Genomic DNA, 14478 nt, shown 5'->3' with positions numbered 1-14478 from the left:
ATGAATCTTCAAAACTCCAAGGTTGGCAAAGGAGTGAGAGATAACTTCATTGCTAACTTTGCAGTATCTGTGTGTGATTGTATTAAGGGAGCAGTCATATTTCCCTTCAATTTTAATGTCACCAGAGTATAAGTTTCATGGAGGCAGAGACCATGTTTGTCTTATTCTCCAGAGTTTCCAAAGGGTAGCCCAATTCTTGGCATTTGAGAGTTAATAAATAACCAGCTGGTAAATAAACACATATTCTCTTTGCCATCCTTGGCCCTTTTTGTTTGAAAACTATTCTAATAGAGAAAACAGCAAAAGAGTTGAGCTCCTTCTCTGCTATGAACATTAATTACACTACTGTTAGCCAAACCATCTCTACCCATTTTCCTTTTTGGCTTGAGTTTAAAAGAAAGAGAAGAAAAAGGTGCTCATGTTTCTTTATATTTTTCTTTAAAAACCTTTGCTTCTTTCTCTGCTTTAGCCTGACCATTTGTCATTTAATAAACCCTTTAAAAAGATAAGCTTATCCTAGAGCTTTCTCTGCAGCCATTTGGTTAGTATTATCATTTAAAAATCTATTCCTGTTATGTTTATTTGGATCTTTATGATAGAATTATTGGAATTTCTCCCTTTAATAATCTCTTACCTCATTTGAACCATCTTCCTTTTTAATTTCTCAAGCAATGGTGTCATGGTTCTCTTTGCTTTGGTCTGATGGGCCAAGAACTTATGGTTTCTCAGCATCCTCAGCCTACTGGCCATGGGTGTCACTAGCTATTGGACTTTACTTGTCTTTGTTCCTTACCTCAAAAGCCCTTGGGCTGCAGTATATGGGACAGACATTTCACTGTTTCTTCTCAGTTTAATGATGTAGGGAATGTTTGCCAAATGCCTACTGCATGTCTGGGTCAGTGTTGTCTATTTTATTATAAGCTCCTAGGAAAAACAAATGTCAAGCTGTCTAATATAGTGCAGTTCCTTTGGGCACTAAAGTGCTGTGTGTATTTGTGTGTGGTGTATGTGTGTAAAGAAAATATTTTATTTACATGTTTTTAAAGGAAAAGGTCTGCAATAGGTTGGTATTTAGATAATAATTCCAAGTCCTCTAAAAATAGTGTAATATCTGTAAGCTGAGTATGAGTGAGCCAATCAGCAGGTATGGAGGGTTATGGAATAAACCTCAAAGTAATATAGAGTGACTCCTTAATATCATTATAGAAGGTAGAAATTAACTGTAAAGTGTTTACGAACTATTTCATACCTCTCAGCTGCCTGTTGTATCCTTTTTGCAAAGTCCGTGAAGAGATAAGGAACCAGGACACTTAGAAAGGGAAAGAGGGGATATTCTGTGTTAAGTAGTCCAGCAGAGAAGAAAAATGCATTTTTCTGTTCATTTCAGTGCTAGAGAAATTGAAAACTTAAATATGAGGGAAGGCCACATGGAGTCTAGGCATAATGCTGGAGGATAAATGATTTTGAGCAAAGAACCTGCCCATCACACAGAGCAAGGTGGGGGGGGGGGTGACAAGGAACTCAGGATAGCATAAGACCTCATCAAGTTTGTATTTATGATCATGTTTAGATTTAGTGACTAATAATGATGTAAAGTTTGTAAATGTGGCATCTCATTTTACTTAGGTGTTTAAATTTCTTTTGCTATTGTACTGTATATTGTTTGACTAAATATAAGGAAAGGTAATTGTTTTAATAAACAAGTCTATTTTGTGTGTGGGGGTGGGGGGAACTTTACCTAAGTGGAATGATGATACTATTTATATCTCTATTTCAGTCTGTGAAACTAAGGCACTACCCCTCCACTGGCAACTGAATATCTGAATTGTATACAGTGTTTAGGAAGAAATAAATAGCCTCATTCTATAAAGCCATGCCTATAAAATGACAGTAAACTTCATTGCAATTAGCTCTTATACTCTGATTAGAAACATATAAACCTGCCAAAGAATCTTTATCTTAAAATCTGTGGCCTAACCATTTCCATCTCCATCATCTGAGCTCAGGGGACAAAGCTTCAGTCTCCAAGGAATCTGGGATTATTCATTGAATTACTGTCTTCCTTACCTGCAAAAATGGACATTCTCTTTGTCCCTTGCCAGATTCCCAAGGGGACATGAAGAATGAAGTCTTTAAAGCTCTGCAGAATATATATAAATAATTGTTTTAATTGAACACTCTTCTTGGGCAGACAAATAGGTCCTATGATTTGACAGGTTCCTTTTCATCTCCATTACCTATGATGGAAATGCATAAATCCTGTTCTAACCAGCTCATATGTTAATATCTTCAACAGGATCCTGATAGATCTGCCAACCTAGATGGATGTGATTTCTAACCAGCTTCACATTCCAGCTGTGTAACAAACTAGAAGGGCAAAGCAGATCCAATTTGGGCTTTTCACTTTGCTAAGCATAGTAATGAATTCATCTCCACTTTCTCCTGTGAGAGCACCGAGAAGAATTTGAAGTGTATTAAAATGATGACCAAACACGAATTTGAGACATAATTCAATTACACAAGTTATTACAAGGACACCTACTAAGTGCAGGACATTCTACTAAGTGTTCACTAGGAGAAATGCTTCCAAATGTCAATGACACTCAGTCCCTTCTCTCAAGAAACTTAAAATATAGTCAAGGAGATAAAGGGATGCATACTTAATACTAGTAAAAGCAAACTGTGATGAGCCAGAGCATATTACTAAGAGGAGACTAACTCTGATAGAATCAGGCATAAGTAGATGGAAAAGATGATTGGAAGCAAGCCTTGAGGAGTATGAAATTTATTTACTGTTGCTATTTCTGCTGTTTCAGCACTACGGTCCTACCTAGATAGAGGTAAAAATGGCTACCCAACAATGCTGTTTTTTGAATGAATGGGCCTGAATGCGTTGGCCCCCAGTTCTTCATCTTTAAACAGGAGAGAAGCTTGGTAAATATGAGAGAAGCTGAAGGAAAGAACTCTGTGAGAGAAGGACCAAAACTCCCTATGGGTCTTCCAAGAGTGTGCTTAAACGGTGATGCTGTGTGTGCTTCACATAGACTTTCTGAATAGACTCATCTCATTGTGGTGGTCGTGGAGCGTAGGTGGGACCTTGAGAAAGAAGGGCCGATTTTAGAGCCTAAGGTCCTGATGGAAGACAGTGTGTGAAGAATAGATTATGAAAATGGGAGTGGGATCAATGAGAGAAAATAGGCAATGAAGAAATTTTAACAAACAGGGCCATATTTTCAGGCCTACGTTGAAAGGGAACTTGATGTTTTGAGAACTGTCAGTTCTGTTGATTCTTTATAATACTGTCTCTTACCTTGGATTCCAAACATTTTATGCAGTTTACTTTCATATAAGATAGCACTGGATTCCTGAGTGTTTTACCTTGACAGTGTTGATATTCTTAAGCCCTGTTTACCCAAACAGCGGCTTGGGATAATTTTGTTTGTCTACCTAAATAGAATAACATTTTTTTCCTGCAGACATCAAACATATTACTGTTTGTGATCATAAGGACTGTCAGTTTCAAGACTATCTTGGGAAAAGAGAACAAAATTCAGATTTTTATATTATTAATCAGAATGCAGGTCACTTCGTACAGTAGAGTTTTTTCTTCTTAAGAAAATTAGTTGATCCTTTGGATTTTATATAATAAAGGCTTTTTTTTTCCTTGCCCCTTCTCCCTTTGTCAATAAATTAAAACTCCATCATATCAACTTCATCAATCATTAACAAAAACAAAAATAACATCAGCCTATTGTTTTTATTGACTATATTGGTGAAATTAATACAGAGACTGAGTACTTTGTGAGCTAAGAGTTTAGTGGAAACCAGAGCTTCATGGAAGAGTTTGCTGGTCAGGGGTCAGGAAACCTGTTTCTTGATTTTGACTTTGCTACATACTTGCAGAGACTTAACTAGTGGTTCTCTGTGGGTCACTGTGTCCATGTTGGTAAAATTTAGGGTTTTAAAGCTTGCTTCATGGTTACAAATAATAACAACAACAAATGCTATTGAGCACTTACTCTATCAGACACTGTGCTAAGCCCTCTGCTTGTACTATCCCACATAATTAAAATGACAGCTGCTTTTGAGGTAAAATCATTATTATCCTGTATTTTCAGTTGAGGGAATTGAAGGTAAAGTGTGTCATGGTCTAACATACTGCGCATTGTGCTGAGTGCTTTTCATGTAGTGTAGCCTGTTGTGATGTGATCCTCTCAGCAGCCTTACATTCTAGCTCTCTCTGTCAGAGAAACCCTGGGAATTTGGCAACTTACAAGCCAAATCTGGCCCATCGATGTGTCTTATTTGCCTGTATGGTAATTAAAAAAAATTATAGTTGCCAACATTTTAATGTCAGCAAGATTCCTATAAATAATCTAGATTTCTGGCTTCTTTTGAAAAATGGAAAGATCTGGCATCCCTAGGCCGTAATCCTTCCATGGCAAATGAACACTGGAAGTGAATGGTGTGCTTTCAAGTTTCACACAGTGCCCACCCAGCCTTTTTCCTTTGTCTGTGTTAATAAGAGTTTTTGACTTTTGTGTTCATAAGAGTTTTTGACTTCTGCATTAAAGCTTTCTACTTCTCCAAAACCAAGGAATTTAAAGGTTTGTTGGATAGCACAGGAAGTTGGTGATCCTACTTGGCTTCTTGCTCATGATAGCCAGTGAAAGTCATAGTGGTGTTGTTTCTCTTTTGCAGGGCTTTTACGGACAGCATTTCTTCAGCATAAGTGACATTTCAAAATCAGCAAGGCAAGCTGAATCGTAATTGGCTCTGTCACCATTTGGGTTTGATGCTGGCACCTCATGTGTTTGCCCTGGTTGAATAATCTGTTTGCATCTGAGTAGACCACACACAGACGAATGTGAACTCTGTTTATATTCATTTCCTGCCTGGGAACTTGGTTCCTCTGGGTCACGGCTTTGGAACGATTGATAGATTGGAAATTTACTGGTATAGACGTGGGTAGAAAAACTCACTTAAACCCATTTTGGAAGCTGACCTTCATAACCTTATTTGAGCTCCAGTAAAAGGGACATTCTCATTGATAGCTCCAGTGGATTAGAGCAAATGCAAGGAGCCTGATGTCTGAATATGAGATGTTCAATGTAATCAAGAGTTTTAGTGTTTGCATTTTATAGATGAGGTACTCGAAACCCAGAATTGTCTAAAGTTACATTAGTTGGGGAAGTACCCATTACATATCACCAGCACCTCTCACTAATGAGTAGAATTCTCTCTTATTTCCTCGATGTCTCTCAGGCAAGTCCACAAGCTCCATTTCTAGAATTCCCAAGGCCAAGGAAAGACCAATGTACCCTCTCTGTTCCCATTTCCAGGGAGCAGCAGTCTACAGGGAACCAAGGGGGAAGGGATTAAGTTTAGGAGACTGAAAGCTCCTGAGTGTGCTTTGTGCCTTGGACTGGGGCAGCCACAAGGGCTTCCTGGGACCTCTTTCCCCATTGTGATGAGAAAAAAAAGAGAAGGCCCCCAGGAGACTCATTGGCACCATCTTTATCTGGGACACTTGTCTGGGACCTACCTAAACCCATGGAAGCCTGGGAATTCCTGATCCAAGTTGGGCAGCTACAAGGTATTTCCTGTGACAGTGAGCTCCAGAACTTTTTATTAGAAAAGATAGGCACTTTAACTCAATCCTCAGCACTGTACTAGGTATTTTGAGACCACAAAAGGAACATGAATGAAAAACAGCTTCGGCCTTCAGGGAGTTCATACCACAGGTCGAGGACATGTATAAAGATGTTCAAATAGGAGCTTCTAGGCCTCTTTGAGGCTCTGAGCATCAATGTCATAAAAACACTTTATGATAAATAATCTCTTTTCTTTTCCTGACCCTTAACAGCCAGAAACTGTCAAGGACAAATGCAGTTTTGGGGTAAAGGAAAGGAATTGCTATAACTCTAAGGTGGGGAGATATTGAACTATCATGGACTACAGGAGAGAGTAGGCAGGATGAGAATTGACCTCAAATAAACTACCCTTTAATTTTTGGAGACATTAGACATTAATAAGGCAAACATGGGGCCATGTTTAATCTTATAACTTGCTACAGGTTAAAAAGCCAGTGATGAATGCAAAGTTGAGCACAATTTGGGATAGTATGGAATATTTTATAACATGACTCCTAAAAAAGTGCTGAAGTCTTTTGTGTGGGTAAAATCATTGGCAACCTAGGATATAATTTTCTTTCTGTAATGGCACTCAGGCATGCAAGAAACCCAGGGAGTCAGTAAGCCTAATGGAAATGTGTTCCCTTTTTCTCTTCTGCCATGGTTCTCTTTCAGTAGACCTGGAGCTTTGAAGGTGACTGTAATTAAACATTCGTTCTATTGGCTTGTACTACTCATGTGTGAGAAAATGGAGTAGTGAATTTTTCCCATAAGCAATGTGCAGAATTCATCTGAACGGACCAGATCATTTAGATCTTCACTCTGAGACTTGATAGCTCTGGCTGTTGTATCTATGTATCATTCAAATGATTATTTGTTTCCTGAGTGAGTTAATCTGGCTGACAGTTCATTTCTGTATAGATAGGGGTAGAAGTTAGAGGAAGATTAAGAAAGTACATCATGTGTGCCTTCATATTTGGTGCTTAGAAATCTCTAGTTGTCATTGTGATTCCTTTCCATGCCCTTCTTGATTCTGACTTCTTTTTGGCCATTGTGACAGCATTTTATTATTCTGTTTGCCATTCATTTCTGGATGAATTACCCATTGCTCTGTCCACTTGTCATTGTGGCTTCTTCAAGTTCCCATGTGATGGGGGTGGAGTGAGCAAACAAACCAGTCTAGGCTGTGTAAAGGGCTGGGCTTTCTATTGAAATAAGAATTATTCTTAGAAAGCTGCTGGAGAATTCAGTTTCCTCAATCAGCATTTATGTAAAGCCATATGTTGGTGTGATTTTCCCAGATAAAGCCTTAGAAATGTTCTTTTAGAATCCCCTAACTGGTAGATAGCTCCATTTTGTGGGCAGGCCTGTCCTATGTACCAGGAGCTGTGCAGAGCTTCTGGGATATTGAGTGCATGAGGTTTCCACCGGCCATTCACTCTTGAGGAACTAGATTCAACCAGAAAGGATTGAAAAGATATTGCAGGGAAGTCTCTTAGCAGCCAAATTGGGGATATGGAGTGATCTGTTTGATCAATACCTTATTTGGATTGTCAGCTGTAAAAGGCTTAGAAAATAATGCAACAGAATACTCAGTTCTGAAATAACACTGTCATTTCACCTTTCTTTTATTCAGAAGGTCCCTTAGAATCTTTGTATCCTGAGCAAGCCAGTTAATAAAGATTTGAGGTCTAGGATGTCTGATAAACTAGATTTTTTTATTCTGGTTGGGAAAGGAAATAGATAAATGGAAAGGGCATAAAGTCCTTCTGGCCCGGGAGAGGGATGAGAGGTAGGGGCATTTGTAGTTAGAGGTACTAATTTTTATTGCTGTGTGCCTCTGCTAATTGTCCCCTAAACCATCATTTTTGGAGTGTAAGATGGGTCAAGTAGGGCTTCCTCTTTATCTGTTTTGGTCCCTCACCTATTAGCACCCAGTTCTGTGATCAATTTTGAGGTGCTTAATCAGAAGGCCCAGCCTTTTCAGCAAAGGCCCAGAATTTTTGGAAAAGATTTCCTGGAGATGGACCTGATATTGCTCTGTCTAGCTTATCTAGCTCACTTTGCCTCTGGCTGGACTCTCACTCAGAAACAGGCTAAGAGAACATATCTGACAATGCAGCATCTCTCATCCTATGTGGCTGGAGGGCTTAGCACATGCCACATGACTCTGGTGTCCTGACTTGATGCCCTGTCTCAGTGCCAGCTTCCATTCCGGGTTTCCAGGCTCATCCTTCATAGGGTTGAAAATAGTGTCACAGTTTCCTTCTCTTAGGAGCTATCTCACCTTTGACAAGCCCATGGGACAAACGGACCTGACCTCTGTGGCCTCTTGTCTGTCAGCCCTGATTGAATATTCACTCTGTGGAGCATCATGCCAGGCACTGTGGAAAATTATAGAAGGAGGAGGCGATGCACTCCTGGCCTTTGAACATCTTATCAACTTAGCGGGGGGACAGAACCAGCACAAAGCAAAATACAGGAAAATTCAAATGTCAGCCAGACACATATTGTTCATTATTTATAAATCCAATTAAAGAAGCCTAGGAACACATATTTATGTTCACATATTAATATGTACATAAAATTAAAGCATTTGCTAAAATGCTTTGAATTAACAGGAATTGGAAAAAGACCGTTTTCTGCTGCCTAATAAGTTTTGGTTCTCCAGGAATGACCTCGAGATAAGGATTTAAGAGCAAATAGTTTTTTTGAGAAGTTTTGGAAACACCACCAAGAGGGAAAGGAAAGGAAGATAAGAGCTATAAAGGCAGCCAACAAAGGATGTGTTCCTGAGCCAGCTATGGATGATGATGGACACTTAGGCTTAAGTCCTATGGGGAGCTTTTGGGGAACAGCCAAGACACACACCCTATCATTATCATCTGGACTGTCAGCCTCTGGTTGAGGACTCCTCTCAGGACCAGTAACCGCACATTCCTGGCCTGCCATGCCCAGAGAGATAGTTTTTGGAGAACACTCTCATGCAAAGAGATGCAGCTAATGGCAGCTGGAGGTTGGCCTTGGAAAGGCCTGAAGAATACGGAGTAGGGGGGAGATATTGATAGCTTCTGCTACATTTATAGATAATGGAAGCAATGGCTTGGACCAGAAAGGAGAGAGAGGTTTTGAACACTGAGAAGAAAACACTGTCTATGAAGGCCTGGATTAATAGTGGGTGATGTTGAAGCCAGACCCATAGGCTTTCTTATATGAGTTCCTCAATAGAGTATGGTTCACCTGACATTGGGAAGAAGGTACCAGCTGAAGCATGTTGAGATGGAAGGCGGTTTGGAGCCTGAGGATCCAGGTTGTAATGGCTGCTCTACCAAGTTAGGACACCCGGTGTTCTAGTAGGCATATGTTGGCTATGGTTGATGTTGGGCTAGCAGGTAGGTTAGCCACACTGTGGATTATAGACAGTCACTTTATCTGTGGCATGAAGACCTGATTCTTCCATAGGGATCATTCCAGAAGAATGGAAGCTGCATGTGATTGGAGAACAATATGTGCTTCTTCAGCTCACTTAGGTTGAAGAGGCAGGCGGTGACCAATAAGCAGTGGGGATTTCATCCCAAGTCTCCTGCTATGTTTATAAAGGATAAGACTGGCAGCATTGTCAGGGAAGTGGTCAGTATCTCTAAAGTGAATGGTTCTAATACAGTACAGTCTCCTCTTCTGTTGCATTGCTTTGCATTGGTTTGCATTGTATTGTCTTGTGTGTGTGTACCTTCTCTAGAGAGCTGGCAGATGGGGGCAGTGAAACCTGTCAAAGGCTGCAGCGTTGCAGAGGGCTCTCGTTCATCTGACATAGTTGTTGATGCATTGCCACAGAAGGTCTGCATCCCAGGCTTTAGCAAATGCCCCTGCTGCGACTCTCATGTGTTGATCTTTGTTAATGGAAATGTCCATGTGTTTTACCTGATTTTTAGCTGCCCTGGCAGATGTGCCCAGGAATGAGCTCCCAGAGATTGCACCTCAGGGGTTAATTACTCTCTGATACATCAAATTATGTTATTTGATGTGCTCTATTCCTTTTTTGCTATCCTGTGTTTACAAGCTAGGCAGAGAAGATCTAGAATAGAAGTGCCAGGATATGTTAATAATTTATTGATAACTTTTATGTGGGGAAAATAAAAGTAAGACATGTTCATATATTCTTATATACACAGTAACATAGATTGTCCATGGAAGAGGGAGAGGAATAGTGTATCAGGTTGGGTCTGGTCAGAAGACAGAAGCTAAACAAGTTATTTAACAGGAAGATTTACTATGAAGACTTTTGTAGGGGAGGAAAAAGTTTTCCTCGACTCGTCAGAGTCCCTGCCTCTGTCTGAAAAGCAAGCTGACAAAGACAGATTAATAGGAGAAAAGAATATAGATTTATTTAATATAAATGTTATGTGACATGGAGCCTTCACAAAGAAATGAAGACCCACAACAGTGGTTAGAGCTGTGAATTTCTCAGAAAGGCAGGATGAAGAGTGAGCAGTGGTGGGGGGATATGAGAGGTCAAAGACTAGGGGGTAATCATAGTAACCTGGGGGAAACTAAGCAAGGCTCCTTGATAAAATTCTTCTAGGTGTCCCTTTGTCTTTAGAGATGAGGGTGCTCCTTTTCTCCGGGCATAGAGAGGACACCTCTCACAGGAGGGCTCGGTGACCTGTTTCAGGGAAGAAGAGAGACAGGAGACAGAGAAGAGAGTGACCTTACCACTTCTGCTGTTCTCTCAGATTTCAGTTTACAATATTCAGGATGCCAACGTGGCACGTTTTGGGATGGCATTTCTTGAACCTCATCACTTGTTAGCCAGATGTTAAATAATCCAACAGGGGTCACAGAGTGCAGGAAGCAGCTGGACCTCTAGGGCTGGGGGAACAAAGGAAAGAAGTTAGGGTAATGAAAACTTAGATACTTAGATGATAGGCCCTGCAGATGGAGAACCCAGACTTCTGAGGAGGGAACACTAGCTGGCTGTGCTGGTATCTCTGAAGGGGGCTGGAAATAGAAACTGCAAAGTGGAGTCAGCTGCTCTGACTGGAACCAGTTGCTATTGCCACTGTGAAGAGTTCTCGCTGGAGCCATGTGACAGAATAGGAATCTCATAGGAGCCAGTTCCCTCTCCTCCTGCTACGGGCAGACCTAACAGGGAGCCTGCGGCCCAGGAGAGATGTGCTTTGCAGGGCCCCAGCACTATGAAGCAGGGTGGGTTTGGAGGCGAAACACAGTTCAGTTAAAAACCAACCCAGAGAGAGAACATAAATGTATGTATACACACAAAAGAGAAAAGAGAGAGTTCATGTGCATTTGAGTGAGCTAGCAAGAACAAGAATGTAGCCAAGAGCTGCCTGGGATAAGGAGTGTTGCTACTGGGTTATGGAAATAATCATAATAATAGCCTGCACATAAGAACTTGGTGCAGAATAACATTAAGGATCATTATTTAACATGGGTTGAGGTGGTGATTAAGTTCTAAAGTCAGGGCATTAGGGGAAAATCACATATAAACACTAGAATCATGCACTAAGACCCTGAGAGCCTGTTGAAATGAGAAAGCATCTGTATTTCCCATCTTGTGCTCGACTTGTGACAAACACATGTATACTGAGTGGAATGCAGGTGGAACACCTCTCCCCTGCCCCACTGATACTACTTTCTTCTGCTCTCTCACTAAGCATGGAGAGAAGAATTTTTCTTAAAGATTTTATTATTCATTAGAGACACACACAGAGAGAGGCAGAGACACAGACAGAGGGGGAAGTAGGCTCCCCTTGATCTCAGGACCCTGGGATCAGGCCTTGAGCCGAAGGCACACACTCAACCACTGAGCTAGCCAGGCATCCTGAGAGAGGAATTCTTATAAGTTATGTGTGTATGTGTGCTACAACTTCCCCTTAAATTATACCAAGTATGTGCTAAGCACTCTCCATATGCTGTTTTACTTGCTGATCACATTGACCCTAGAAGTGGTATTATGCCTCCTTAACTAAAAAGAGATCAGATGCCCAGGAACATTGACTAATGTGCTGTGGGCACAGCCAGTGAATGAAAGAACCTGCATTTCCAACCCAAGTGTATCTTGCTCCAATCCTATGCTCTGTAATGAGCAAAGCCCTATTTCCCCCTCTGAAGGTTCTGCCCTGACTTTATGTCTAGGGCAAATCAAGTCATCTCTAACATCAAAACAGGGGGCCTCTGCAAGGTCTTCAAGGTATAGTAGACCTGCAGTGTCAGTACAGCAGTATGCTTACAATTAAATTAAGTAGCATTAAGTAAAATTTAAAAGTCAGTTCCTCATTGACACATGAGTCAGTACCAAGTAGAAAAATTTCAAGAGCTCAGGAGCTACATATGGCTCATGACTACCATATTAGCACACAACATCTCCCTTTTCACAGAAAGTGCTACAGTACATCCATAGTGAGTGGGAGTGTGATTCTTAACCTCGTTAACAGGCCCAGCTCTGCATCTTACTGGTTGTGCATCCACAGGCAGTTTCCTTAACCTCCCTGGGCCTTATTTGCCAAATCTGTAAAATAGAAATAGTCAGGGCAGCTCCTCACAGGGTTCAGATGAACGTTAAGTAAGACACTGTAAATTTCTTAGTTTGGTACCTCACACATCACAAGTTCTCAGCATGTGTTACCTATGGGGAGAAAGGGTTTCCTAGCTCTAACATTATGTGATTTTCTGAAAGTTCTACTTTCAGAAATGTCGCCATCCCCCCCCCCCCTTTTTAAAGATTTTATTTATTTATTCATTAGAGACACAGAGATAGGCAGAGACATAGGTAGAGGGAGAAGCAGGCTCCATGCAGGAAGCCTGATGTGGAACTCGATCCCAGAACTCCAGGATCACGACCTGAGCCGAAGGCAGACACACAACCGCTGAGCCACCCAGGCGTCCCCCTATTTACCTTTTATTATCATTTGATGAAGAGAGGAAGAAGTTTGAAGCAAGGGAAGGAATATCTTGATAATTGATACTTGGCATGCTTTATTGAGTCAGGAAATCCTACATTAACTCACAGAACATTGTATTAAATATTCTATTTAATATACATTCCTTTAACCCATGCTATGTACCAGGTTTTGATCTAAGAACTTAACATACACTCTCTCACTGAATCCTCCAAATGGGCCTATATTGTAGCTCTTCCCTACACTCATTTTTAGGACCCTCCACATTTTACCACTTTTCTGGGTAAGTCCTGCAGGAGTTGGAAAGAGGAAGATTCTACCCTTATGAAGAGAGTAGAGAAACTAATAACTGCCAACGGTATATTATCTCAGGCTAGATATTTTGTGTGTATCATCTAATAATAATATATTATTATTAGATTATTAATAATAATAATGCAACAGCCCTATGAGGTGGGTTATACTTTCCTCATTTTATAGATGTTGAAATAAACTAAAGAAGTAAATAAACTAGCCCAGCATCACACCACTAGTTCAGGGTGAGACTAGGAATCTAATCCAGGCCTAATTTCAAACCCCATATATTTTTCTCAGCATCTTGATATATATGGATAGGGAAGATAATATTTTTGCATGTTCAAGTATAATACAAGTATAATACAATATATTGTATTTTATAATACAATAAAAGAACATAGATAAATTTCCACGGGAGTTAAGAGGAAGAGGGATTACTCCTAGTCAAGAGGTCATGACTGTCCTCTTTGAAGAGGTAGCATCCAAAATCGAGCTTGAAAGTTGGTAATGTGGGCAGATAGTATGGGGGAAGAAGATTCCAGGCAGAGGGAAGAGCACAAGGACAGATTCTGACAGGATGAGGATACCATGAATAGTTTGCAGAGAGGGGTTTGGGGTGGAGTTTTGCCTGGGTGGGAGGGACTCTCTGGTCACCAGCATTCTTAGATTTGCCAGTGCGTGGTTATAGTAAAAAGTAGAGTAACTCTTAATTTCATTATTGATTTTAAGTCCTCTACAAGACAGTGCACCCTCTTTATCATGTGTGCTGAGAGCAGAGCACTCCCACCAGCACCTACCCTTTGGTATGACACTGGCAGCTGGGTGGGTTTGGGTAAGTTCTTCTCTCTTTACCTTTCCTGGTAGTACTGTAAGTTCTTGTGATTCTCAGCCTGTGTTCTTCACTGGTGGGCAGCCTACCCGGTGTTCCAAGGAGGTAGATTCTCTGAAGGACAGAGGGGTAGCCCTGGACTTCCCATGAGTTTTGGGAAAGGGGGATCACAGGTGGAACCAGGGGTCTGGCATGCTTCAGTTCTGGAATTCTCCTGACCCAGGTATAGAAACTTTAGGATCTGGATGATGCTGTAGATTCAACGAGCAAGGCTAGATTAAACCTAAGGGCCTGGACCATGGGCTTGGAGGAATCTTCTATCACTGGGTAGGAAATTGAGAGTTTGAAGTTTAAGACTGAAATCACTAACGAGAAGCCTGGGTGGTTATTGATACCCCTCCCACCCCACCTCCACCCTTTCCTTCACCACCACCCTGGGGCAAAGAAAGATGGAGAACCTCCTGCTAATTTTCAACTGCACTTTGCTCTCTGTTATGTAGTATTTCAGTGACAGGATCTACTCAGGAGAATTGGGGCAAGGCTGGCTGAGGTTCTCAAGGAGCTGAATTTTGGGTTCAGGTGCCTGCGTGGCAGTGGAATGATGCTTCCTGACCTTTCAGACTTTGAGACCTCTGGGCGGTCTTAGACTTCACCTGGAGCCTCCTGTCCAGGATGCGACCACCTAGGGAAATTCCAGGGAAAGGTGGCAGGTAGAGTATCCTTTCTGAGTTTTATTCTCTCTCATTCTCCCTTCACTCCTTTCCATGTGTCCGTGTTACTCTGTTGTGTCTCCTTCTCC

The 14478-nt window shown here is 41.2% G+C and overlaps 1 protein-coding gene and 1 long non-coding RNA gene across 16 annotated transcripts in view; both read left to right on the top strand.

Moving 5' to 3' along the window:
* The window catches only part of RBMS3 (RNA binding motif single stranded interacting protein 3), a 1287947-nt gene that overhangs the window by 146722 nt on the left and 1126747 nt on the right, over positions 1-14478 (top strand). The window lies entirely within an intron of this gene.
* LOC112668658 (uncharacterized) overlaps positions 1-14478 on the top strand; it is a 157390-nt gene that overhangs the window by 141600 nt on the left and 1312 nt on the right. Inside the window, exons 1-2 of one of the 3 annotated variants that reach the window (XR_004808726.2) lie at positions 7189-13682; positions 14180-14389. This is a non-coding gene — a long non-coding RNA (uncharacterized LOC112668658). Of the gene's footprint in view, positions 1-7188; positions 14390-14478 lie in introns of those variants that run through there. The other 2 variants (XR_003141769.3, XR_003141768.3) reach the window with 2 other exon arrangements.

This window comes from Canis lupus, chromosome 23, assembly GCF_003254725.2.
Source record: "Canis lupus dingo isolate Sandy chromosome 23, ASM325472v2, whole genome shotgun sequence".
Taxonomy (NCBI): Eukaryota; Metazoa; Chordata; class Mammalia; order Carnivora; family Canidae; genus Canis; species Canis lupus.
Note: the sequence above shows the minus strand (reverse complement) of the source record. Positions and strands in the feature narration are given on the sequence as shown.